The sequence below is a fragment of the Lissotriton vulgaris genome, chromosome 1_1 (assembly GCF_964263255.1).
Source record: "Lissotriton vulgaris chromosome 1_1, aLisVul1.2, whole genome shotgun sequence".
NCBI lineage: Eukaryota > Metazoa > Chordata > Amphibia > Caudata > Salamandridae > Lissotriton > Lissotriton vulgaris.
This window is the reverse complement of record NC_141685.1, coordinates 1,143,919,623-1,143,945,565: the sequence shown is the minus strand read 5'-3', so window position 1 is coordinate 1,143,945,565 and position 25,943 is coordinate 1,143,919,623. Positions and strand designations below refer to the sequence as shown.

General features: G+C 44.7%; 1 protein-coding gene and 1 non-coding gene across 2 annotated transcripts in view; both read right to left on the bottom strand.

Moving 5' to 3' along the window:
• Positions 1-25,943, bottom strand: part of LOC147748807 (zinc finger MYM-type protein 1-like) — a 42,514-nt gene that overhangs the window by 6,155 nt on the left and 10,416 nt on the right. The window contains exons 2-4 of the mRNA XM_086928538.1: positions 905-1,041; positions 551-649; positions 197-295 (exon numbers count right to left, since the gene is read on the bottom strand). The gene's annotated coding sequence lies outside the window, so the exon portion shown is untranslated. The remainder of the gene's footprint in view (positions 1-196; positions 296-550; positions 650-904; positions 1,042-25,943) is intronic.
• Positions 9,456-9,527, bottom strand: TRNAW-CCA (transfer RNA tryptophan (anticodon CCA)). The gene has a single exon. It is a non-coding gene; the product is annotated as a tRNA-Trp (tRNA).

Here is a 25,943-nt window from a genome sequence, read left to right as displayed (position 1 = left end):
AATACAAATACATCTCCAACAGCTCCCCTTCCCACAAAATGACTGCTAAAAATAGAGCCGTACTCGCTCCTGCCTCTCTGTGCCATAGTGGTTGCTGGAGGCACTGAAAGGGACACTGCTTCAGGGCCTGGAGAGTGACCCGATACATAGCCCTAACTCCCATGTAAAAAAATATATATAGCATCAGTTTCCTTACCTTTAACACTGGTCACTGGTGTTTGCTGGGTTGTAGTAGCTGGGGTCAGGTGAGAGCGCAGCAAAGGAGGTTGGGGTCCTCTTGCTGTTGTTGATAAACCTGTCAATAATCAAAGCACAACGTATAAGGTGGAGTGCAATAATATGAAATTTCAGTTCAAATACAAATACATCTCCAACAGCTCCCCTTCCCACAAAATGACTGCTAAAATAGAGTCGCACTCGCTCCTGCCTCTCTGTGCCATAGTGGTTGCTGGAGGCACTGAAAGGGACACTGCTTCAGGGCCTGGAGAGTGACCCGATACATAGCCCTAACTCCCATGTAAAAAAAAATATATAGCATCAGTTTCCTTACCTTTAACACTGGTCACTGGTGTTTGCTGGGTTGTAGTAGCTGGGGTCAGGTGAGAGCGCAGCAAAGGAGGTTGGGGTCCTCTTGCTGTTGTTGATAAACCTGTCAATAATCAAAGCACAACGTATAAGGTGGAGTGCAATAATATGAAATTTCAGTTCAAATACAAATACATCTCCAACAGCTCCCCTTCCCACAAAATGACTGCTAAAATAGAGTCGCACTCGCTCCTGCCTCTCTGTGCCATAGTGGTTGCTGGAGGCACTGAAAGGGACACTGCTTCAGGGCCTGGAGAGTGACCCGATACATAGCCCTAACTCACATGTAAAAAAAAATATATAGCATCAGTTTCCTTACCTTTAACACTGGTCACTGGTGTTTGCTGGGTTGTAGTAGCTGGGGTCAGGTGAGAGCGCAGCAAAGGAGGTTGGGGTCCTCTTGTTGTTTGCTGGAAAATTGCCCCAAAATGCGGTAATGTATCAGGTTGTCAGGTGCTGAAAAAGAAAAGATAACAATTTATTTTTGAAACAGTAGGGTAATGAAACAAAGACTGTGGGGAAAAAACATAACGCTCCAATTTTTTCCTTGCAGTTTGCATCCAGCTCTTAGATGACAGTTAATAGCTCGCTGTTGTGTGTTAGGATTTTAACTTAGAAACTGCAAGTAACAAAAGGATCTCTCTGACAAAAGCAGTGCCTCACTGACCTATTTACATCATATGCATTTTGTGATCTGTATCAGGTATATATGTTCTTTGCAGCAGGCACATTAAGCTTCTGCGCTGCCGCCTGCTGCTAGTTCACTACTGGGACCAGAAACATAGTCTTGCAGACTGCCAACGCTCCTACATATATAGGCCAACAACTGATGTTTCTATTTTTTGTTTTATATAGCGAAGTAGACCCGAGACATCGGGCATCAGAGCGGTATACATGAGCACCAGTTTTGTAACATCACCATTATTGCCTAAATAAACATTAGAATAAAGCTTAAAATCCATGCCGGGGTAATGTGGCCCAACATTGTCAGGAACGTGAAAACCAGAAATCAGATGGAGCCAGGCAAGACATTCAATGGCACAGTTATAATTATTGTAACTTTATTTCACTTGTAATGAAACCTACTTTATCATAAAGCACTCTGACATCTTTGGGTAATGACCGCGATATGTAAAAATTAATAAATAAATGAATAAGCACTGTCTTGGATTTATCAGTGAAGCAAACACTATCTTGGTAGCATTAAAGGATACATGAGTGAAGGCAAAGCACAGGCGTGGATTCCATGCTCCAATCCTTGCCTGTGTAACTTGAGTCACGCTTGGGAGCAGAGCATACTTGAGTGTAAGTTCAGCCACAGGATATGTGTGCACATTACACACATAGTAACACCACAAACACTGTGAACTGTTGTCGCCTCATTACACACTGGCAACGCAGCGAAAATGGAGACTGCTTAGCCGGATGATGGAATGAATTTTCGAACAGAGAACTTCACAAAATTAATTGTGCGCCAACACATGTTGCACAGACCAAACTTTTTTAAACTCATATTTCTGTTTAAAGGAAAACACAAGCATAATGATGGTTTGCTGACTTTTCCAAGGGTTAAAGTTGGGTCTTCAGGAAGGAGTAGTGGCAAGTGACTTGGTTGTTACAGGTGGCGAGCAGAGTGCTGGAAAGTGGAAGATGTAAGAATGAAGCCAGAAGCTGGTGGTCTGTGAACATAAGGTACTATAAAGTGAAGGAGGAGGAGGGCAACATAGCATGTTCTGTGTGACCCAATGAATCACTCCATGCCCGATTCATATCATATAGCCCGTGGCCGTGCTAAGGCTTACTCTTGCAGTACACGTGATTTTCAGAAATACTAAAACCCATGGAGGATGCGTGTGTGTGTTCCTCGAGGAATTCAGAAGAGTGGGGTTGAGGAGAAGGGCCCGGGAGTCGGGATATGGGGGAGAAGCGAAGGAGAGAAAGGGGTGAAGCCGTGAAGGTCAAGGATTGCCAGAAACCGGTCCTTGGATGCTTGATTCCGGTCCAGGAAATACATGGATTGGCAGTTCGGGCTGGACTGTTCCCATGAGGCACAGGGTCAAGGCTGATTTGCATATGGCCATGTCTGAACTGGGGTGGTGTGGAGTGCAAAAAAACGATGGATTTAGGCCCAGATCTCTGTACTGGCTGGGGTGAATGTATGACATTGTTCTGCATTCTGTACGTCAACTTGTTTTGCATGTGTACTTGAGTTTGCACCAGAACTTTGCATGGTGCAAAGCGCTGCATCAATAGGATCAGTTATTATCCAGCTGCTGGGTTAATCAAATGTAGATCTATAGAGATGTGCTATCAAACTTCACCCACCAAGTATTTCCAAGACAACAGAAAGACTGAGGCCAAAACAAGTGCTGGTCTCGTCACCTCCACTTAGAATTGTTGGCTTGCTCTATATAAGCATGTGCCTATTCTCAGGCTTTCCTTTTATACATACTTTACAGCTTGCCCATGACAGCTCGTGTGCTATTGCTGTGCGATCTTTTTATTTTCTAACAGTGTGCTTGGAGACCACCCATTGCTTATCATTGGTAGGCTTCATTGTCACTCTTGTGCTTGCTTTGCTCTATAAAGAGGACAGCACTGCCACGTCATATTTTCCCCCAACCACATCTTGCATTGTCCATATTGCCCCTCACACACCTTCCCTCCAGCCAGCATTTTTCAAAAATGCTAAGACACAGCCAGTCATAGCACCTGCGAGTCATGCCGGCCACGACTGCAAACAATCTTTATGAACATAGAAGATAAGATGTCCCCATATAGGCCATGGAACAGCAGCCACAGTAGTAGCCATCGTCCGGAACCAACACCTGCAGTAGGTCTCCCAAACTCAGAATGAATTATCACTCAAATATCATCCTTGCGTATAGATTTTGAAAATTAAATCCCTTTCTCACCAAACATGAGCTCACAATTTTTGAAAAGACACACATTTTGCTACCAGCACAATAATTTCTTTTTTTATACTAGACTCAAATCCTTAGAACAAAAGCTTGTCTTTTCAATAAACACAAATCTTTTGCCTCCAAACACTGTCTTTTTTAGTTAACATATGCTTAGTATCCAAACATCAGATTTCCATTTTCATTAAGCACATGCTTGGAATGCGTCTGTACCATTAAACCAGGGCCACCAATATGCTGGGGTTGGGTTCCATAATGCCACACAAGCTGACAATATGCTAAACATGGCCAACAGTAAGCCAAGAGAGGGTCCCATCAAGCCAAGAATAATCACCATTATGCCAGGTCCCACATTATTCCAAGAATGGGCACCATCTTGGTAAGTATGCACACAACCTTCCAAGAATAGCCAGAGTTCTGTCAGGAGAACACTCACCCATCCCAGATATGGGAACAATATTATAACATAGCCACCATTATGCCAATGCCCTCATCAAGTTGTACAGTAACGACAGAGATCTTTAGTGGTTGGCCACTATCAGGTCATTGATAGGCTCTGTCGTCCTAAAGATGCCCACAGTATGCCAAGAATGTTCACCATTAAACCAAGGCCTACGTTAAGTAAGTGGTAGGCACCATCACACAGGTATGAACACAGAAAGCCATGAACTGCAACCATTGTGCTAGGGTGGCCAGGTGTGGGCTTCGTCATGTCGGACATGTCCACAATTAAATAAGTATTCTTAATAAGGAAAATGTTTTATATATCCTTCAATGCAGATATGTTGTTTGTCTATGGTGGGGAATTTTACTTATATACATTTACTTTTGATTGATCAGCATTACAAGAGATACCACTGAGAAAACTCAAACTTCATTTGCTTGAAGTAGTTGATCAATAAAGCACATTTCAATTGTAGTGTTTGTAAATTATATGAAATGCTTTATTACCCAACTATAGTTAGTGTCTTCACAAAACATACACTGACACGCATATTCAGCACAAACACAACGCTTTGTAACTAAAATATATTGCAAACACATTTTGGGTCGTGGAAGGCTTAGTGTGTGTTATTTTATTTTTTCAAAGTCACAGAACAGTCCTTAATTTGTGGTGTTATTTATTCTGCACCTAGGTATATAATCCATTTGAGGGAGAAGCCAATCTGGGTGTCTCATTTATTTATTTTGCTTGTAAGATAGGATTTATGGAATCGTATGTCAATATGGCCAATATTAGCAATTCGAGAGCCTGCATCAGGACTGTGTGATGGACCTCAAGAGAAGCAACACGTCCACAGGAACATCCGGGCATGGATGAAGACAGACTGTTTACATATAAATGTTGACAACAGAGAGCCTATTTCCTGCATTTTTCAGAGTTATCTCCTGCCCTGCTGATTAGTTAGACAGAAATCGTATATTCTCAGAGGTAAAGAAGCTTGGTATACATCTGGACTGGAGGCTTCAGTGACATTCCAGATGAACACACAACCCTCTTTTTTAAAACTGCAGAAATAAGTCGTTTCCTTTCCAGGAAAGCAGGGCTGTCGTGACTGAGACATTGCTAACACAAAGGTGGATTAATGTGGAATGAGCTTTGCATTCAGTCTGAAGGCCCTCTTCAGCCAAGCCGCCAAGTCAGACGGCCATAATTGTGACTGGCAAGCCCAGGAGAATGATGAACCGCCTGTGGTGTGACAGCTTCAGTGCCTGTCAGTGCAGTCACGCATAACATAACCTTTGGAGGCTTTTAGTAGTTGAACATGGAGTCATTTTACAGCCCGAGTGTAGGAAAAACAAGATTAGGTTTTATAAATACCCATCCTGCAATACGGGGACTCTGATTGTGCCCAAGGTGAAGAGGATGAGACGTCACAGATGTCAAAATATGTCTAGAGAATATATTTCTAATAAAAAATGAGTTGGTTCTTTAGCCACATGGTTTTAAATTGAAATATTCAAATGGTCCGGTGTTGGTCCGTTCTCCACGTCCCACAATTTCCGATGCATGTCTCGGCCTCTCCAGAGATCTGACTGCACTGGCCCGTGTATGCCTTGACGGACTACTAATATATCACTTACAGAAATGCATGAAATATGCGAAAAGATGCGGTTGGCTGGACAGCATCCACTTCAGGGCTGCAATGCGCAACAAGCATTTGCAATGCAATAGGTCTCGCATTAGGAAAGTTTGAGCTGTTGGTATTGTAAATGGCAAATTTTATATTTATCTGTTGGTTTTGAAAATACCAAAATTAATAGCTTTGTCATTTACAATGCCAATAGTTTTAACTATAAAAAAACATTGATGTCACATGATGTACAGAACACGCTCCCACGTGTGGACAGATCTGGACGATGTATGTATGGGTCCGGTTTATGAAACGTTGCTAATAAATTGTCTACAGGAAAAGTATGTAGCAGATCTGTAGGATGCATGTACAGGTCCTCTGGATGAGATATCGTCTGCGAGGAAGGCCACGTGTGGACAGCTCTGTGGTATGGATATACCAGCCCTATTGTTGATAAAAAGTCTGCAGAAGGGACACGTACACGCCCACATGTGGACAGATCTGGAGGATGCATGTACACGTCCTGTTGATGATACACGATCTGCATTAGGAGCACACGCCCACATGTGGACAGATCTGGAGGATGCATGTACACGTCCTATTGATGGTATAGGTCTGCATTAGGAACACACTGCCACGTGGGCAGATCTGAACGATGCATGTACAGGTCTATTGATGACGCAAGGCCTGCAGAAATAGCATGCACGCTTTACGTGTGGACAGGTCAGAGGGATGCATGTACAGGTCCCTATGGATGGCACACGGTCTGCAAAAGGAACAGATGCCCACATGTGGACACATCTGGACGATGCATGTACAGATCTAATGGCGATTCAAGTCCTGCACAAAAAGGAACACATACAAGCTTGAGACGTGGAAGGGTCTGGGGGATGCATGTACAGGTCCTATGGATGATGGAAGGCCTCGGGACGATGCAAAGAGCCGTTGTAGTGGGCTACGTTAGCATGCGATAGCAATGGAATCTTTTCGTGCCTGTCAACCTCCAATACGTTTCCATGTGAATTTTACCAAGCCAGACTTCTGATAACTGAAATAATCATTGTACCCACCTCCCCCCTCTACTAACCACATAAAGGTGGATTATATTTGCAGAATAAACTTCCTTCGCCTTGTTTTTAACAGACTGCCGTGACACCACACCCTTACTGATGAACTTCGGGGTGGCTTCCCTGCCTTTCATTTCATCATCTTATCTGCATGCAACACTCGCAGTTACGCAGATGTCTAAACTTGCTCAGAGAAGTAAAAAAGATATACTTGCCCAGCCTCTGCTTTCAAGATCATGACGCACCCACTTTACAGTTCCAAGTGCAAACATATTTCGCGAGATTTTTGCTTATTGTAAGAAGAAAGAAATCACCGCCGCAGCCCTGCTCCGTGAAAACCGGAAGTCAGGCACTTTTGGCCCAGACGGGGGCGGGGCCTGCAATCCAGCAGGAAGTTCCGCCCTCCGCCGCCGAGGAAGCAGTGAAGCCGGCCGACTCCGACCAGCGCTGCAGAGGAGACACGCCGAAAGAGCCCGGTGAGTGGGAGGGGGGAGGGGGGAGGGGGGAGGGGGGTGTACGCGTGTGTGTCTGTTCGAATGTGTCTGTGTGTGTGCGCGTGGGTCTGCGTGTGTGCGCGTGGGTCTGCGTGTGTGTATGCAGTGTGTGTATGCAGTGTGTGTGGCTGGGTTTGTGCGCATGCGTGACTGTGGTTTGTAAGACGGGGAAGGGGAGAGGGGGGTGCGCCGCTTGTATGTGCCTGCGTGTGTTGTGCCTGTCTGCGTGTATGTGTGTGTGTGTGGGTGGGGCGAGGGGGCGGCAGCGTGTGTATGTGTGCGCGTGCGTGCAGAGGGGTGGGGGATGGCTGTATCTGTGCCATTAATGCGTGCGAGGGAAGCGAGTTAGGGAAGCGAGTTAGTCTGCGCAAGCGCAGCTTAGAAAGCTCGCTCCCGAGGTGAAATCTGACAGAGTGAAAGCGCGCGTCTGATTGCTGTCCAGTCTCCTAAATACGGGCAGCATAAGTTGTCGAGCTGACAGCATTCATGCTTCGCATGAATGCTAACGTCAGCTCGACCTAAAAAAGTGAGACAAACAACCCCAACAGGCTAGTCGGGAAAGGAAGGCCCTCGTCAGCAGATCACACCAGGGGAACAGCTGAGGGTGCTACAGAAGCAGAGGGTAGGCAGGTGGAATCTAGCTGTGTAGAAAGGTGCTATCGAATTTAAATGCACTTTTTTACGTCAAACAAGTGCTCACTGTCCTGCTTTTTAAAGTGGCAAAGTTTACTGAAGTCTGCAGTCTGGAAATATTCAAATACTTCTTCATCAAACATTAGTATTGGACAGTCCGACAGAGGAGACAAAAAAGACAGAGACCAGAGTGGAGACGACGAGCTGTACTCACATCGTCGACGATCACACACTAGAAGAATCAGAATGAGTCGACTCCACTCCAGAAAGAAAGGCGGCGGCGTCAGGCAATCAAAGGGCACTGTCTCGTCTCCACTCCACACACCGTCCACGAGGCGAGTGAACCGTTACTTGGCTGAACCGGATCCAACGACACTGCAGCAAATGATTTGCTGCGCAGGGGGCCAATCACTACATGACTACAGAGACAGTGATTGGCCATTGCAGGGCACCCACGCTCGGCATCCAATGTGGATTGCCCCTGCTGTGCTGCGCGGTGACCGGCCAATCCTGGGCTTGGAGAGGGCACCCTAACTGCTCGCCCTGTCACCCTTTTGCTGCAGGGGGTGCCGCCAGCATAAACCTGCACCCCCCCCTCCCTAGCTAATGGGCCCCTGGGGACTTTCATGCGCATGCTCGGGCAAGTTGCTGCCCGAAGCATACATGCGGGAAAAGTAAAACAGCTAGAAGAAGACTCGTTGTGACGTCGTGATGTCAATCAATCACCGGCGTGACCACACCAGCCCGCCCCCACCCCCGCGCACTCCCGATTCAGTCGGGTGCTGCCCGGCGGCGCCGAATCAATATCGTGCTAAATATAATTAATGTCACACAGTGAGTAAAAACGTTTATTTTAATTATTTTACGGCAGCCGCGGGTCCAGGCAGGGCTGGTGGGGCTACGCCCCTACGCCCCAATGGACGCACCGCTGCTGATCACACGCTCACCCTGCACACAGTGATCACAATGCACTCACACTGATCACCAAGCACTCACACTGATCACCACGCACTCACAACATTCACCCGCTCATCCTGCGCTCACAGTGATCACTCTGCACTAACAATGCGCTTGCACTGTTCACCCTTTACCTCACCCTGCAGTCACATGAGCACACTACTCACCCTGCACTCATGGGACACTTCACTCACCTGTCCCCCTTCATTGCTCAATCTGTAGCTCACTCAAACAAGGCCATCACTAACCATGCATTAATTTGTCCCACTCTGCACTTACAACTGAACCCAAATTCATATGGTCACCTCATTCACCCTGCAGTCACTCCTTTTACCCTACTCTCACACTGTTGCATCGCTCACTGTGCAGTCACTTGGGTACTCTTGTCACCCACACAGTGTTTAGAAATTGTTGTCAGGAGGGGGTCCTTACGCCTGAAAATGTTGACAGGGGGGTCTCGATATCCAAAAGTTTGAAGACCTCTGTCCTGGGGGGTCTGCTAGAAGGTCCTGGCCTTTTGTGAATCTGAACACATGTACCTATTGTTTTCTTTGAGAAAGGTAGGAACTCGGCTGTGCGTGCAGATATTATTGCCAATTTGTCAGAGGTAAAAATATTTTCCTGGATTAAATGTAAAAACATACCTACTTTATGTCTCCTTTCATTTTAAAGATATATTGTATACGTAAATGAGGACATATTTCTTAAAAAATACAAAGCTAATGACCCCGACGTGATTCGAACACGCAGCCTTCTGATCTGGAGTCAGACGCGCTACCGTTGCGCCACGAGGTCTTCGAACTGTTTTATGGACAATATTATAATTTAAAGGACTTTCATGGAGCATGTTTTCCAGTGCTGAATATTGAATGCTTTCATAATTGTATAAAAAGAAGTAGGAAACATCTAGGTACAAATTAAATGTACTGAATGTTCTACATAGAAGATAATAAGCGTATATATTTCTCTCTGGAATGTGCGTTAAAACAATGCACAATGTAATAACATTTGAAATATTATATCGTTTGAATGGCATTGGTGGCTTCTACACACCGAAGTTTCTCTTTGTCAATTAGACCCGGGCTGCGCTCCAGATCAAACATTATTTGGCACAGGCTGTACTATTGAAGGTGATACAAAATGGATGCCGACCGAAAAACCACAACTCCCACATCGCCCCTGCACATCCAGATTTCGGAAGTGATGTAGGAACCTCCCTCAGTATATATAGGGCAGTTCGGCGCTGTGACGTTCTCTTGTCATTGGCGCCATCTTGGAAGGTAGGTGTTGAGCTCGTTGACGGCCGAGCGGCCCTTGCCGTATCCGTTCTTAATCCGCAGCATCCCGGTGCCATCCACCCCGAAAGCTAACGATTTGTTCTTGCCTCTTCACAGGCTGATCCTCCGGAGATGAGAGCCAAGGTAAGCGGTGCTTTTTCGGTGAACGCTCGTATGTGGACGGATTGTTACCGGAGGGGGTGGGGGGAGGGCTTGGGCTGGCGCGCCGGGCGGCATTGTACTACTGATTGCGGTTAAAGTGCGTTGTTTGGGAGGGAGGGAGTAGGTAGTACTATAATTAACGGGCTACTGGGGCCTGTGCTCACATTATGTGGTTCTGTAATCCAGTTGCAACGATTGATCGTACAGTCTAATCGTACACGTTTTTACCATCTTAAGAAATGGCGGGCTGTTAACTAGCAGTTGGATCTCGAGTAACCAACTGATCTGTTTTGGTTCGATGCATGAAGTTTTGTGTAGAAACACTGCTGGCATCCTGTGTAAGTGATTGATGTTGAATTGCCAGTGAGACTACGCACTATTTACTTGTTTAGGGTGGGGTCCTTTTATTTTCCGAATGCAATGGGGTGACATTTTCAATCTGGGCGCACACGCCGCCGCCTTGGTGCAGCAGACCCATGTGCGGTAAGGAGAAATGTAAGTTAGTCTGGGAGACCCACCTCTTGTGCGCGTTATCTATTGCTGCACATTTTCAACGTGAGTGTTGTATTTGTATTGTCAATTTTTTAAAGCGTCTTGTTTGTGTTTTTTTTTCTTTTCAGTGGAGGAAGAAGCGTATGCGCAGGTAAACTCGCTTAAATTTTTTAGACTTGATTTTACCATGTAATGACTGTATTGAAGTCGGCACGCGCGTTACTGGAAGTCGTTTTCTATTCATGTTAAACAGCGTCCCATGGTATGTGCTCATCCGATGCATAGACCAGATACCAGCTCTCATGCCTTTACATCGCTCTTTATGACTTATCTATCTACTCACTCTAATTCTACAGGAAGCTGTAGTCCAGGCTTTGTGTGGTTCCACCAGGCCTTAGGTGTTCCTAGACTAGCTCCTTGGAGCCAGGTTAGCCTATGGGTAATGCGGCACTCTGTATGACTTGATTAACACATGGATGTTTCATATGCCGTAAATGTTCTGTGACGCCTGCCGATTAACTTGCAGCAGCTGACCAATGTGTGTTGCCGATGCTCTTAAACTCTGCGACCCCAAGGCAATGTAAGGTCACCCCACGTGCTGCGCTGCAAGAACATCCTCCCAAGCTTTTAGATGTGCAGTAGTTGACGGTGCCAGTCATTGTAGTTGTGTTTCAGCTACATATTGGCATTGCATGGGGAGGTCCTACTACATTTGATCTAGTATTGCAGTCTGGCTAGTTCTATTCAGTAGTACGTAATATCGAGATTCTGTATAAATCTGCAGGCACAGAAGCTATATATAGATTTCCAAAATAGAATGCTCAGTGGTACCACTGTTGGGTGTTTGGCAAGCCAGCTGGCTATTTTCCTGTGCACTACGTCCAGTCTGTTGGCCAGTACCACCCAGGCACAAGTTGATCAGTGCCTCACCGTTTGACAGACTACCACACATGCTCTTTCTGCTACCATCCCGCTGGCCCAAACGAAATGCGGCATTATGGTGCTGTCTTTGCCTGTTTTTTGTTGCAAAAGTGCTTCTGTTTAAGGCAGGCGTTTTTTAGCTTTCTGGGTGGTTTTGGTGATGCTGTATTGCACTTAAATGTTTGTTGCGTCATACCAGGACCATTGGAGTTATGCGGCAAGAAAAGGCACACTAGCCTAATGTAGTGCATTGAAAATGAGCACTAAAAAACCGGGCATAGGTTTCACCTCGTTAGTACCGGTTTAATATTGATCGATGAATCATTGAAAAGGTCCTTCCAACTGCAAAAACACAGGTGTGGGTAGGGTTGTTTGGGGGTCCATGGCAGTGGTTCTGCAAATCCCATTACACAAATTAAAGCCAGATTCCCTATGCCTTAACTTTTAAACCTATACAATGGTAGCCACTATTGGCTCCGTGAATCTACTTATCTTTGCACGTTCAAATGAGCAACTGAGCACTGCTATAAGTTCTTTTTTGCAAATTGAGTTATGTGCAGTCTGCGCAGCATAAAGTGATTAGTGTTCGCTTCAGTGACTTCGCTTATAAGCCATCTGCATGGTGGGAAGGTTTGAAGCAAATAACCTCCACTTTTCTGCTATTCAGTCTGTAGAGCTAAACGTTTGAGGCATATTTACAAGCCCCTATCGCTACAGGAACGTCACTTTTTTTGAAGTTCCTGTGGAGGTATGGTCTTCACCTTATTTACAAGGTTGCACTAAGCAACTTAACGTGGCTTAAGGCCACCTTGTAAAGGCACGCTATACTTAGCGTGAAAGGGGTGGCATTAAGTGTTGTGATAAGCGTTCCACCGCGACCCCACAGCTCTATGACGCTGCCTTGTATTTACACGGTATGGGTCAGCGCCAAAAGTAAGACTAGTCAATACCAAGTGATGCGAGGAATTTTGCTCAAACAAATCACCGGTAAAGATTGTTCATATGCTCTATCCCTTCCTGCTCGTAAACAATCCCCTTTGCAGCGCAGGCACCCTTGCTACATGGCGTGAGGGCGCCTGCGCTGGTGCTAGACTGCTTTAGCCCCAGCTCCAAAAGGAAACTCAGGAGTGCACTGCACTTTTGTAAATAAGGTGCATCCCTGGGTTTTAGAAGGGTGGGAGCGCTTTAAGCTGTGCTATACCACTTTGCTAGTAAATATGTCTCTTGGGTTGTATCATCCACCGCTAGTCGGACTGCAAACCCGGGGTAACCATCTGTGCAGTACACTACTGCAGATTCTGCTTCAAGTTTTGTATTAGTTGCTTTTTATTCTGTGGTGGGTGGTAATAGCCGTTTCTGGAGAGTTGATCTTTTTACAATGTCATTAATATATTGTCCTTCCTTTTAGGCTGAAGCGTAAAAGGCGAAAGATGAGGCAGAGGTCCAAGTAAGCTTCTTCGGCTACGGGGGTGCAAACCTGAGCATAGAGCTTCTGAATGGAACTATGAAGCGTTTGCCGGATATCACCTGCCACACTCCTGGCCCAGAACAGCTGGAACAACCTATAGCTGGACTGATGAATATGGCTTACTGCAGAAGAACCCGAACATCGTGTCAACCTTTGCTCTGGCGTTCGCCCGTATCCTGGATAGACTTTCAGTTCAAGCTGCGGTTACCTTGACAGGATACTATGATTGTTTGAGATTCGGAAGTTCTGGACTTGTTCAGTTTTGCTTCCTTGTGTAGCAATTATAATAAAGATGTTCTTCATCAACCATCGTTCTTGATACACTTAACTGTCAACAAACATTTTTGCTGCTTTTGGTTTGGCACCCCGTGTTTCGGTGAGTTTCTCCTAAACGGAGCTTCACACTGACTACTGTTACCTCTTACTACTAACGTTTTTCAGATTCACTGATGTCTAAAGCTTACGAATGCTTCTGAGCCGGTTCATGTTACATAGTGGGCGTTTCTTCATGTGCTTGGCACCAACTGCTGACCTCGACAGTTGGTGAACTCGGTGGTGTATTCTGGGCAAGTGCGACGGTTGTATCAAATCTGTAGGGGCGTATTTGAGTCTGCCGTAGTTTGGAACACTGCTAGGTGCGGTGGTACAGTCAAGTGTTCTGTATTTAAATGGGTTTATCTTTGCGATCTCTAGTGCGTTCTTTAAGCATTGATATGGAGTGTTGTGTTCTTTTTGTCAACTTTGCCTGAAAGCATAGAGTACCTGGTGAGGCTGGTATGGTAGCTCTTGATGAATCGAATCGGCATGGGTAACTAGAGTTTACTGGACTTTTCATCCTTTAAGATAGCACTAATAAATGCCTGTGTAGCATGACATAACATAATATAAGCATTTAAAGTTGTTTCCAATAAGCATTTAAAGTTCCCATCGATTTTGGCATTTCCGCTTCCACTGCTTTGGGTTTCAAGCACATGTACTCGCATTTATTTCCCATGGACTGCCCATCGCACATTGTCTTTTTTTTTTTTTTTGTCACATGTTAGCTTGCTTTTTATTCGTTGCCTGGTGTGGCTTTGACTTCACCTTCTGCCCTTTCTCCCTGGGTGGCACGGCATATTTACTTGTACCTTTCCACTGTTTATATGAATGGCTTTCTTTTGGTTAAGCAGCACATGAGTGTTGCAGCAGTCTAGCAGGTCTCTCCTAGCTATACTCTTGTTCTCACCTTTGCTTGTCACTGCTTCCTGTTGTATGCTTGCTTCCTCTACCCTGCATTGCTTTCTCGCACACGTGCTTTTTCCTAGTTATTTCCTTTCGTTGCGATCTTGTACTCGTCAATGTTAAATAAGTGGGTCTCAACTGTGCCATTGCAGACTTCCATGCTTCATAGCTAACGATTTGACAGAGGTGGTCATAAATGTGCACAACTTGCCCCAGCAATTTAGAACAGAATAGCTAAAATTGTCAAATAAGGCCTTCAGGGGGTTTCCTGGCAAATATGCCTAGTGAGAATATCCGTTTATATGTTGCTTGCTAGCGGAGGCAATGCCCGGGTGCATGCTTGATGGGGTTATTGCTTGTAGGCTGATACTTGGGCACTTCGGAAGTGGTGCGACTGGTTTTGTGAATACCTACCACTTTTCTTTTCCACAGTCAAATGTACTCGTGTACACATCATGCACACCATCCCAGGAGTGATGGCCACCTCTTCTGCAGTGGTAAGCAAGACTCTTGTTAGGAAGCGCAATCTCCCTGTAGGCACTGTAATACAGTAACTAGGAGGCTGCCTTTTGTCTCTGCCTGGCCTTTTCTCGTCTAAAGGACTGGCGTTGCCCTGGTCAGTTTTTGAACTGGAAAGTGATGGACGAGTTGGGACCTAAAATCTTAACTAATTTGTGCCACAGGGGAGCAGTGCCAAATTATGGCTCAGAGTTAAAGCTGTTCAATTTCTAGCAATGCACATGGTACCTGTGAGCAGGCCCACGCATCCAGGCTTAACCTGCTACAGTCTTAGTTGACTCATTATGTAGTTTAGCCTCGACTGCTGCAGATTCCAGTAATCTCTAGCTGTTTGGAGATGGGTCCTGGTCCTCAAGCCTCATACTAGTTATTTTGCGGGTTATCCAGAGATTGAGGCCCATTAAAGCATGAGAGCTATTAGTGACTGCAGTGGGGCATGAGTTATGGCGAGAAGGAAATATTCTGCAAATATCGTGCACTTATGCCATCTTGTATTTGTATATAATGCACACCTTAATGATGGCAAATAAGAATAATTGATGGGAAATGGATTGATATTGCAACAATTGGCTAATGCCATCACTAACAAGCTAGTCAAACTGACACTTGAGTTGCACTGGGGGCTAGTGATGTGTGTAGTGCTATGGGGTCCATGTTTGCTACTAAAGCCACCACAAATAGGAAGTCCTAGTTTGAAATTGTATAGCACAGTAGTAAAATGTTGCTGCATTCAATAGGCATATATACATGACCGTTTCATTGCTTCTCATTGTAGTGTAGCCCTGAGTGCGATTGATCTAAGCAGGAATCCACCGTGGTCACCCTGGACCATTTTTGGCTGGACCTTGTTTTTTTGCAGGCTTTAGAACTTCCTCCTAGCCAGTCTGTGCCTTTGCTAGCCAGTGATTGAAGTGCCAGTGCTCGTTTTTAGATATGGTTACTTTTGACATACTCCTAATCTATCTAACTTGCCTGTATGTGGTACATGTTTGTACTATGGATCTGAATTTGAATGTAGCCTGGATCTTGGGGTGCACATCAAGCACTGCAATTTATCCAAAGGTATGCTTTGACAAACCTCATCAATATTAGGTCTTCTAGCTCACGAGGCATGATGTAGAAATGCAATGTTGACCTTGTTAGTAACTAGCACCTCACTCTTTTCACTGTAGGTAGGCTGCTCATAGAGAAACACTAGAAATTAAGACCTACCATGAATGGGATGAGAGAAAATTAAACTCCTATGTTGACTTGAAATGGTGGTCAACTTTAAGTTACCCATTAGCTGCTGCCATACGGCTAATTAGCATAGTTCTGCTAGCTCCCTCATTTGAATAGAAGTGAAATGCCGTGCAGAGAAAGCATCCATTGAACTTGACAGAATATGCAGGGTGGTCGTCAATGTCCAATCCTGCTTGACCAGTTGGGAGTTCTATGGAATACTTGAAAGGAAGGAAACGGAATGCAAAGACAATTGTGCATTCCCTGTGGTTGGAATTCTGTCTTGGTTTGTGGGTACAGTGGCTGCCTTAATATGGATGTTTGAGAACGCTTTCTATAGCACACTCCCCACAACACCCCTAGCCCTTGGAGCCCAAGTTCATTGTGGCGGAGGACGTTTGCTATCTGGAAAATGCCACGGTCTTGGGTTAGCCCTGGGAACATAAAATAATTGTAGGGTGTTCACAGAATTCATGCCCCTAGTTAGTGCCAGGTATCCACTTGTGACAACTGGACTGGAGGAACAAACTATGAATGGACCAGATCGATTGCAGGTATTGGCTAATGCAGCCACATCTATCCTCACACTTGTGAGTAAGAAAGCTTGGTTTCAGTAATATTCACATAACCAAACACTTCAAATGTAGGCCAGACGGCACTCGCTAACCAGTGTATTACTTAGCATTAAATAGTTGAGCTACTTAGCACTTTTCAGATTCACACAGGCATAGCGACGCAACTTGATCATTGCTCAGTTCCAGATGTATGACCTTAATTAAACTCCTATATAGGCTGAGCAACTAACATGCAGGTCCATCGCCAGCATTTCACTGTACTGTGCTCCCCCTTTGCAAATGTACTTTGCTGCTTAAGGAAGAGCTATATAAATTTAAGTACAATTTAGTGTAACTTACTTGAACCTTACTGAACTGTGAGGCTATATTAGCAGAAAAACAGTACTAGACTACAACAGTATTTAACCGGAAAAAACCCTGAGATGATTCTGATAGAAATAAGACTGATGCAAATTAGGCAGTAATTATGGTGGTAAACGGATTCCCTGTTCAACTTTATTTTGAAGCAGAATTCTGGAGACAGTTATTCGTTCAGTACCACACAATAGGGTAGTGGTAATTACCAGGTCTAATTATGATCACCCAAATTAGACTTTACTTTGAAGCATGGTTTGGTCTCAATCTGTCTTCGTGCTTCTAGACATACAGGTACATAATACGTTTGTGCAAATCGAGTTTTTTTGTACCCGTTGCAAGCTCGTAGCCTCCGACGGCTCCTTTGCCCTTTGAGTAAATTTTTCTTCTAAAACAAGGATTTTCGATGTGACTGGCGAGACCTATCCTTTCCATTTCCCTGCGGTCACCAGCTTGTATTACTTTTGCACTGCAGCATCATAACTGATAGCTAGATACTCGTGTATAGGTGGTGGTCCACCAAGACATCAGCCTCTGATGTATTTCATGTCTTATAATGGAATTAAATTAGTTTTTGTAGAGCACGATAGCTACCCTGAGGTTTTTAGCGCTATGGACTGAACGTGTGATTGAGGGACATGAGCTGACTTATTTGTTGAATAGTAGGGTTTTTAACTTGGACCGATTAGGCTCTGAACGAAGAGGAAGGAGCAAGGAGTTCCAAAGGCCTGCCGAGTTGAAAGAACGCTCGATCCCCCGCACCTGGCCCTTCGAATCCTAGGTGTTAAGATTTGGAAGGCATTGGCAGACCTAAGCTGCCTGTTTGGGATATAGGGGGTGACAAGCGAGTGATTGATGGTGGCCCCCTTTCGCCAGAATGCACTGTGGACAATGCACATGCTCTTAAATTCGATTCTCTTCCTAATGTGTAGCCAGTGGAAGTCTCTTAGCTCAGATCTTGCGGGGAATCAGGAAAAGGGTTTTTGCGGCACTATTCTGGATCACCTGTAGCTTGTTTAGAGTGGATTGGGAGGCTCCCAAGTAGATAGCACTATAAACTATGCATAGGGAGGTAGTTGCAGATCTACCAGGAGGATGGTGCCTACAGTTTCTGCCACTCTAGCAGATCTCTACTGTATGGAGATCCTACCATTAGGAGACCCCCCTTCAGTGTACTGTAGTCTTGAGTGGGACCTGTTTTGGAAGCACCCACTCAACTTACGGTGTTGAGAATCCGCTCAAAGCAGGAGTTTTTCATACCAGATGGCCAGAGGTGCAGGGAGCTTTCTCGGACTATCCGTCATGTGTAGGGAAATTGAGTGGTGGTAGGCCCACCCCAATGGGATAACCATGACTTGCTGGGCAATTGCCAGATAGTCCTTTAGGGCGGAGGTTTAGATTAGTAGAGCCAGTAGAGGCTTAATTAATCGAAAGCTGGTCCTTCTGTCAACTTCAAATAGTGTGGAGGGGAAAAGCAAGATTGATCACGATACACAGCAAAGCATTTTTTAATTGGAATAGGCAGGCTGGAAGTAGTTTAGGCATATCTGGTTGTGGTAAATACTAAGCAGCAGTGCTGCAAACCCTGGTAAAATCTGTATATAGGTGTGCGTATATACTGGTAAAATAAATGTTACGGGTACTTTCAGAAATAAAATGTTAAAAAACGTAGCTGGCTCTGTATATGGTATGCCAGTAGGGGGTTACACCATGCAGAGTTCAGGGCTTAATGTAAAACCCAAAGTACTCTATTAGTGGTAGTGTGGGAGAGCAGCCTTAGGCCTAACAGAGGCGTGTAAGACATTTATTGCTTAACACTAACAAATAATGGACACAAATCAAAAGGGAGATTCCCCCCCATCAATTTTATAAAAATAAGCATGTTTTATTTTAGATCTTCACAATAAGGTAAGTATGTTAACTAAAAATAGTTTTCACTTTAAAAAGTTGACTGCAATTTCTGATCAGTTCAATGTTATCCTATGGATGGAAACAGTAAAGCGATTTAACAAGTGCAGCACTTCGAATTCCAGCCTGTGGAACCAAAGGTCAGGTGAGTACCAACTGCACCACCAGTGGCACCTGGGTGGCCAGATTCAGAGGTCAAAATCTGAGTTTGGCCCAATTTGATTAGACTGGGGGGGGCTCAAAGGTACACTGCTTACAGGTAAGTGAATCTTTTGCAGGGGCCAAGCTTTAGGGGTTAGATTAAGCACAGAGGGCCTACAAAGCAAAAGCAAACCACCAGCAGCACAGTGGGCAACAGGATGCAATTTTGGTGTCTGGCGCCCAATGCTTTTCAATGAGGATTCTGCTTTCAAAAGACCAACTGCAGCTGTCACGCTAGAGGTTGCAGGAGGAAGACTAACAGCAGAGGTAAGAAAGTGGGGGCACTGTTGATGGAGCTCACCAAGGCACATGCTTCAAGTGCAGGGGTGCCTTTAGATGTCGGAGTCTTACTGGAGCTGACCAGGAGCCTATGTATTCAGGCTGCAGGCATCATGGAGATTTGGAGGGTAAGCCAAGGTTGGACAGGAGATCCGGATTGCTGAGGAACCGGTTTGTAGACAGTGGGCCACCTGGACACGGGCTGTTGGCTTCTAGTGCAGAGTGGACATGACTCATGGATCTGCAGGGCACTGGAGTCTTTAGTGTTGGATTGTTTGTTACAGAACTACTGTCCTCTGGAGTTGTCTTTTTCAAAGTGTGGGTCGTATTCTTGGGGCTTCTGGAAATTGCTGGCTGAAGTACAGGCGTCTTCTTGCAGGGTATTGGAAGCTGAAGACCGGCCAGTAGCAAAGTCTTAAGGAATTGCTGTGCAATGTCTTCATACTTGGGTCACAGGTAACTTGTTTCATGGTCTCCGGGAGCTTCCTAAATACTAGATTTAGTAGGCATTTTAGGAGAGTAGCAGGTCAGGCTAATGGCACCTCATCTGGGATGACTACACGTCCTACTGTGACACCCTCAGGTGGGAGGGGGCATTGTCCTAGCCCAGTTTAGGAGTTCCCTCATCTGCAAGATGGAGGAGACTGAAAAGTGTTCTTAACTTTGCCTCCACCAGTGCGATGGAGTTGATAAGCGTTGGGCACTACTAGCCTTTCTAAGTTTTCCCACCCACAGTGGGGGTGTAAAAACAGGGCTGTCATCTGCTGCTAGCTGCAGAGGCTGGGCTCATTATAAAGGTGGCATTCCTTTGACACTTCCAGCACTGGCCCATCCTGTAGGAGGAGGTGTTACACCTCTGCCCATAATGTGCATGGATTCTAGTCCCGGAGAGCAAAGGCTGTCTATCCAGGGGTCCAGAAACATTTGTGTATCTGCCTGCAAACTCCAACGCCTACCTTACCTTAAAAAAACTCCAGTTGGTGCCACACCAGGGTAGGTTGCTTTTCAGGGGGCACCTGAGGTGCCCTCTTGAGTACATTCCAATAAATCTTAAAATGGCATCAGTGTTGGGCTATTGCGAGTAGCTTGGTACCAAACACTCCTGTGTTCAGTGAAGTGGTTATGGTGCTGGGGAACTAAAGTTGAGTTTCCAGCCCATGTACTCTCTATGCGTTCACTGGCACATACAATATCAAGGAATAGACCCCAATAATGTTGGGGCATATCTGCTCGTGCAGATATCCCCATACCTGGGATCTAGTGCACCCTGCCTTAGGGCTGTTAAGGCCTGCTAGAGGGGTGATGTACCTATATCTTAGGCAGTGCTAACTGGCATAGCACACCGGTAGTGTGCCATGTTGACTTTGTCATTTTGTCTACCCCAGGCAAAGCATGCTGCAGTGGCAGTCTGCATGGCCTAGGTGAGGGGTCCGTATGGGACCCTTTCCAGTCCTCACGCCATTGGTACTCTGGTTCATTTTTTTTGTGTTCAAATCATTTTTAATGAAGAAAAAACAAAATGAAAGAAAATGCATACATAGAATGAAGAGGAAGAAAAATGAAATAGTAACCAATAATACATGATCAATATATACATACTAACAAAGATACAAGCTAACCAAAAGATACATACGTGTTCAAGTGCCTATTAATTGCAGCCGTTGTTCACCTGTGGGTTACAGGATAAGAAAATAACATTGAGCATCGTAAAATACCAAGCGTGACCAATTGAGTAAGCATTATGATGACTTATAAAGGAATTAGGTAGTTACAGCATACAGCTTCATAGCAGTGGCTATACAATGTAGATCAAATATTTCACAATAGGTTAAATTCACGGGGATCAAATGATAGTGATGAGGCGTCTGGGGATTTCCAAAGTTTCCGGTGATTCTTGCGCCATGGGGAGGAATGAAGTGCCGGGTTGTCTGCACCTCTTAGGAAGGACAGCCATTCTTGCCAGATTCTAAAGGACACGTCATTAGCATATTTCAATTAGCACAATATAACCTTACAGGCTAGGGTAAGCAAGAGTTCCATCAGATGTTGATCGTTATCATTGACCAGAGTTGGATCCAGGATGCCCAGTGAAAATGTGGCCTATACATTTGTATATTTTATTCCCATTATGGCTGTAAGGTGGGGCAGGTAAAGAACATGTGGGTGTAGTCTCCATCAGCAGAGTTACAGTTCCAACATGTCGGGCTGTCGCGTAGGTGGAGTTTAAAGTTTTTCTGGCGTCCAATATGACCTACTGAGTAACATGTACTTAGTCTGTCATAGAATAGGAGATATTGTATTCGAGAAGACTGTGCTATATATTTCCCCCTCAATCAAATTAGATCAGTGGAGTTCGGTTCGGATTACCACTTAACTTCATTATGTTTATGCGCTTTTCTTGGGTTAGGTGACAGGAGCTTGTATATTTTGGAGATGGCGTGACCAGACTTCATTAGCAATGTCAATTGAGAGACTAATGATGGATAATAGGATTTAATAGAGCGTGTTGAAAGGAGAGATTTCAATTTTAGGAAGTCTTAGAAAATCCATGGGGGTTAAATTGTGTTGGCTCTGGAGGGTTGAGAAAGGTAACTGGATGGGTCCTGTAAAGAGGTCTTTAGTTAGATTTATACCTTTGTGAGACCAGTGCTCCCAGTAGAGCATGCTACCTTCAATCCGGAGCGAGGGATTTCTCCATAAAGAGGTCATGTTGGACCTATTTATTTTAAGCTTATAAAGGTGGTTTATTCGTAGAAGTGCTCTTTTGGTGTTAAGGAGAACATATTGTGAGTGAGGAAGGTGAGCTAGATCCATGGTGAGGAGGGCAGATAAAGGCATTCTATCAATGAGTGACCTTTCTATGTCCAGCCATACTGGAGTATAGTCCTGTTGCACTGACAGCCAGTTGGCTCCTTGCTTGCAGAGAAATGCCGTTTGATAGTTCCTAAAGTTAGGAAGACCCAGACCGCCTTTTACCTTAGAAAGCTGTAGATTACTCAATGATATTCTGGGCTTCTTACCCTGCCGTAGGAACGTGTTGAAGAGCTTATAGATCTTGTTAAAAAAATCAGAGGAAAAAGTAATCTGGAGCATGCTAGCAAGGTAATTGACCAAGGGCGTCACCATCATTTTCAGGGTTTCAGCCCTGCCCCACCATGAGAGGTATTTAGGTGACCATCCTTCCAATAATGTGGATATCTTCTTATAGACCGAGTTCATTAGTGTGGAGAGAAGATATTAGGTCTTTCTCAAAGTTAAGGCCTAAATATTGAAAACTTTTAGATTGCCATGTTAGGCCAGAGTCACCCATAACCTCTTTACTACCGAGATTGTTTAGGAGTTTTACTTCAGTTTTATCTTTGTTTCGTTTGTAGCCGGAGACCTTTGAGAAGTTGTCTATTGTAGACATGAGTGTGGGGATAGCCTTATCAGCCTCTTCAGAAACTACTAAGACATCATCGGCGAAAGCTGTAATCTTGACCGTGTAGTTATTAAAATGGACCCCAGATATGTTCATTGTTCCTGATGTGGAACAAGAATGGTTCAATGGCGAGTAGGAATAGTGAGGGGGAAAGGTGACAACCCTGTCTAGTTCCTTGTTGGAGTTGGAAGGTGGGTGAGATCGATCCTCCTGCACGGACCCTGTCTGACAGATTGAAATATGACAAGACCATACGCGTAAAAGTCTCTCCTAATCCAAATTTATTCAGTGCCGCTTCTAGATAAGTCCAGTCAACTTTGTCGAATGCCTTTTCAGCATCGAACGTGATGGCTACTGTAGGTGAGGTGGTAAGTTTAGCCTTTTCCAAAACATGTGCTAAGACCCTGGTTGTCGTTAGACAATCTATTCTTTAAAAAACCAACCTGTGATGGGTGAATAAGTTTAGGTAACCATTTTTGTAGGCGGTTAGCTAAAATCATTGCGTAAAGCTTAGTCTAAGTTAATAAGGGAAATCGGCCTATAATTTTAGGGAAGTGTTGGATCTTTCCCTTCTTTAGGTAGTACTGTGATAATAGCTTCGGCCAATGTTCCTGTGACTTTGCCTGTCTCTCTAAATTCGTCAAATAGATGTAAGAGGGGAGGAACCAAAAGCGAGGGGAAGCACTTATAAAATTTTGCACTAAACCCATGTGGACTTGGGGAATTCCCACACTTGAGCAATTTAATAGATTTTTCAATTTCACGGGATGTTATTGGGCTGTTGAGTTCTGATCGTTCTAAATCTGTTAGGGCTGGAAGGTCACACTCACTGAGATATTCCTGAATTCTGGTCCAACATCTTTGTTCTTAGAATACAAGGTATTATAGAAAAGTTTAAAAATTTCAGCGATCTTATCTGGATCAGAATGAATTACGCCATTATGGTCTTTAATACTACTTATTGTATTTTTCTGCACTTTAAGTACGCTGCAAGGCTTTTACCAGCCTTATTGGATTCACAAAGCCTGAACTTCTGCTTATTCAGCCGTACCCCAGCTCTATTATTTATTATTTTATTATCATATTTTTTGTTTACCAAATCCTTCATTATTGACGCATCTCTAGATGCAATGTGTTGGCTTTCTAGTAGTAAGATTTCCTTCTCTAATTCGACAAGTGTTTTATTGTAATCCTTGGTGCTTTTCAGAGCCTCCCAGCGGGTTAGGTCAGACGGGTCATTCCGTTTATTGTTCAAGAGGTAACTCTGAATTTCCTGTTCTATGCTTTTCCTATGTTCTTTCTCTAGTACCTCATCGTTTAGTCTCCAAAGGGATTTGCAGGTTATTGGTTTAATATTAGATATGGACAAGGAGATACAGGAATGATCTGAAACCACCCTGGGTTCAACTGACGTCTCTACTGTTCTAGCAGTGGTGTTACTGGTGATAAATAGGTAGTCTATAAGTGAGTAGGAATTGTGAGGTGGAGAGTAAAACGTGTATTCCCTACCTGTGGGATTTTGTAATCTCCAGGAATCCAGTTGATTGAGTAAAGGCTTTATGAGAGTTGTTACTGCGATAAGCACATCGAGAGTCCCTGTCCAGGGAGGGATCTAAAGGTAGGTTAAAGTCTACTGCCAAAATATGCATACTTGAGTCTGGGATAGTTTCCTTCTGTTTAGAAAGAGCATTCCAAAAGTCTAACTCGCTGGTATTGGGCCCGTAGACTTTGGTAATAAAGAATTCTGTGTTGTCTTTAGTCAATTTGGTTGTAACCCATCTCCCTTCACTATCGGCCGTGTGGGCCCCTATTTCAATGATTTTTTTCGCTATGAGGGTCAGAACGCCATTTTTGTTGCCCACCGCTTCAGAGCCAGCAACTTCATTGTAAAATCTATTTTTAAGTGTGTTTAATTGTTTGGCATCGATTTTTGTCTCTTGTAAGAGGACATATCCTTTTTGCTTCTGGAGGTAGTCCAAGATCTTCCTCCGCTTAACCGGATGGCTTAGTGCTTTTACGTTAAGCAAAAGTATTTTTAGATTATTCAAAATTGAGGTCCCCGAAGGGGTTTTGGGTGTAGTAGTTGACATTATAGTGAGTTATATGTGTGAAGTCCTTCTTAGAAGATCGCTCCCAGGCAGTTCGTCTGGGTGACTTAGTTGGCACCAAGCAGGCCATCACGTGCGGTGTACCTCAGGGTTTGTCCCTGTCACCCCACTTGTTTAACTTTTACATCTTCCCCTTAATCCAGGCCCTCAGAAATAAACCGGTTACTATGCTCAATTATGCGGATGACCTGCAACTACTTTTTACAATTAATAATTCGGCAACATCCATTTCCATCTTTCAGTCAACAATGAGGTTCATCCAAGTGTGGATGGACCAAAATCATTTGAAACTGAATCCAGGAAAAACCGAACTGGTTTTGACAGGGTACAGTGTTAAATACTGGGGTGCACACTACTGGCCTACAGATATGGGTCAGGCACCTATCCCTTCAGTTTCAGCAAAGACGCTTGATGTCACTTTGAATAGCGACCTCTCTCTTAAAACACAAGTGGGCCAGGTGGTCTCCAAGTGCCTTTTCCAACTCAGGAAAATCCGGAAGGTCTGTCGCTTCCTGACCCTAGAAGCCTTAACACAGGTGGTGATTGCTACTGTAGTCTCCCACCTTGATTATACAAATTCGATCTATTTAGGCCTCCCTCAGTACCTCCTGAAACGTCTTCAGATGGTCCAAAACCAGGAAGCTAGACTGATTTTGTACCAGCCCAGATGGCAACCTGCCACTCCCCTCTTGAAGGCACTTCACTGGGTCCCTGTGGCTCAACGTTGCATCTTCAAAGTTGGTTGTATGATCTTTAAAGCGCTTCATGGCAGAAGCCCTAAATTTATTGCAAAACTCATCATGAAGCATGCCCCGTCCCTGAATCTTCACTCGGCACACCAATGTCTCCTACAGATACCACCCTTTAAACGCACACGCTCGGGCGGCTGCAGCTGAGGCACCTTGGCCCCCGCATGTGGAATGCCTTCCCTATTGAGATTCGGCTATGTCCAGACCTCTTGTTATTTAGGAAACCCTTAAAGACCTGGCTTTACCAACAAGCATACTACTAACGTTCCGGCCCCAAACTCTGTCTCTTACAGCGCCAGGAAACCAATCGGTGGCAGTGCGCTTAACAAATTTTT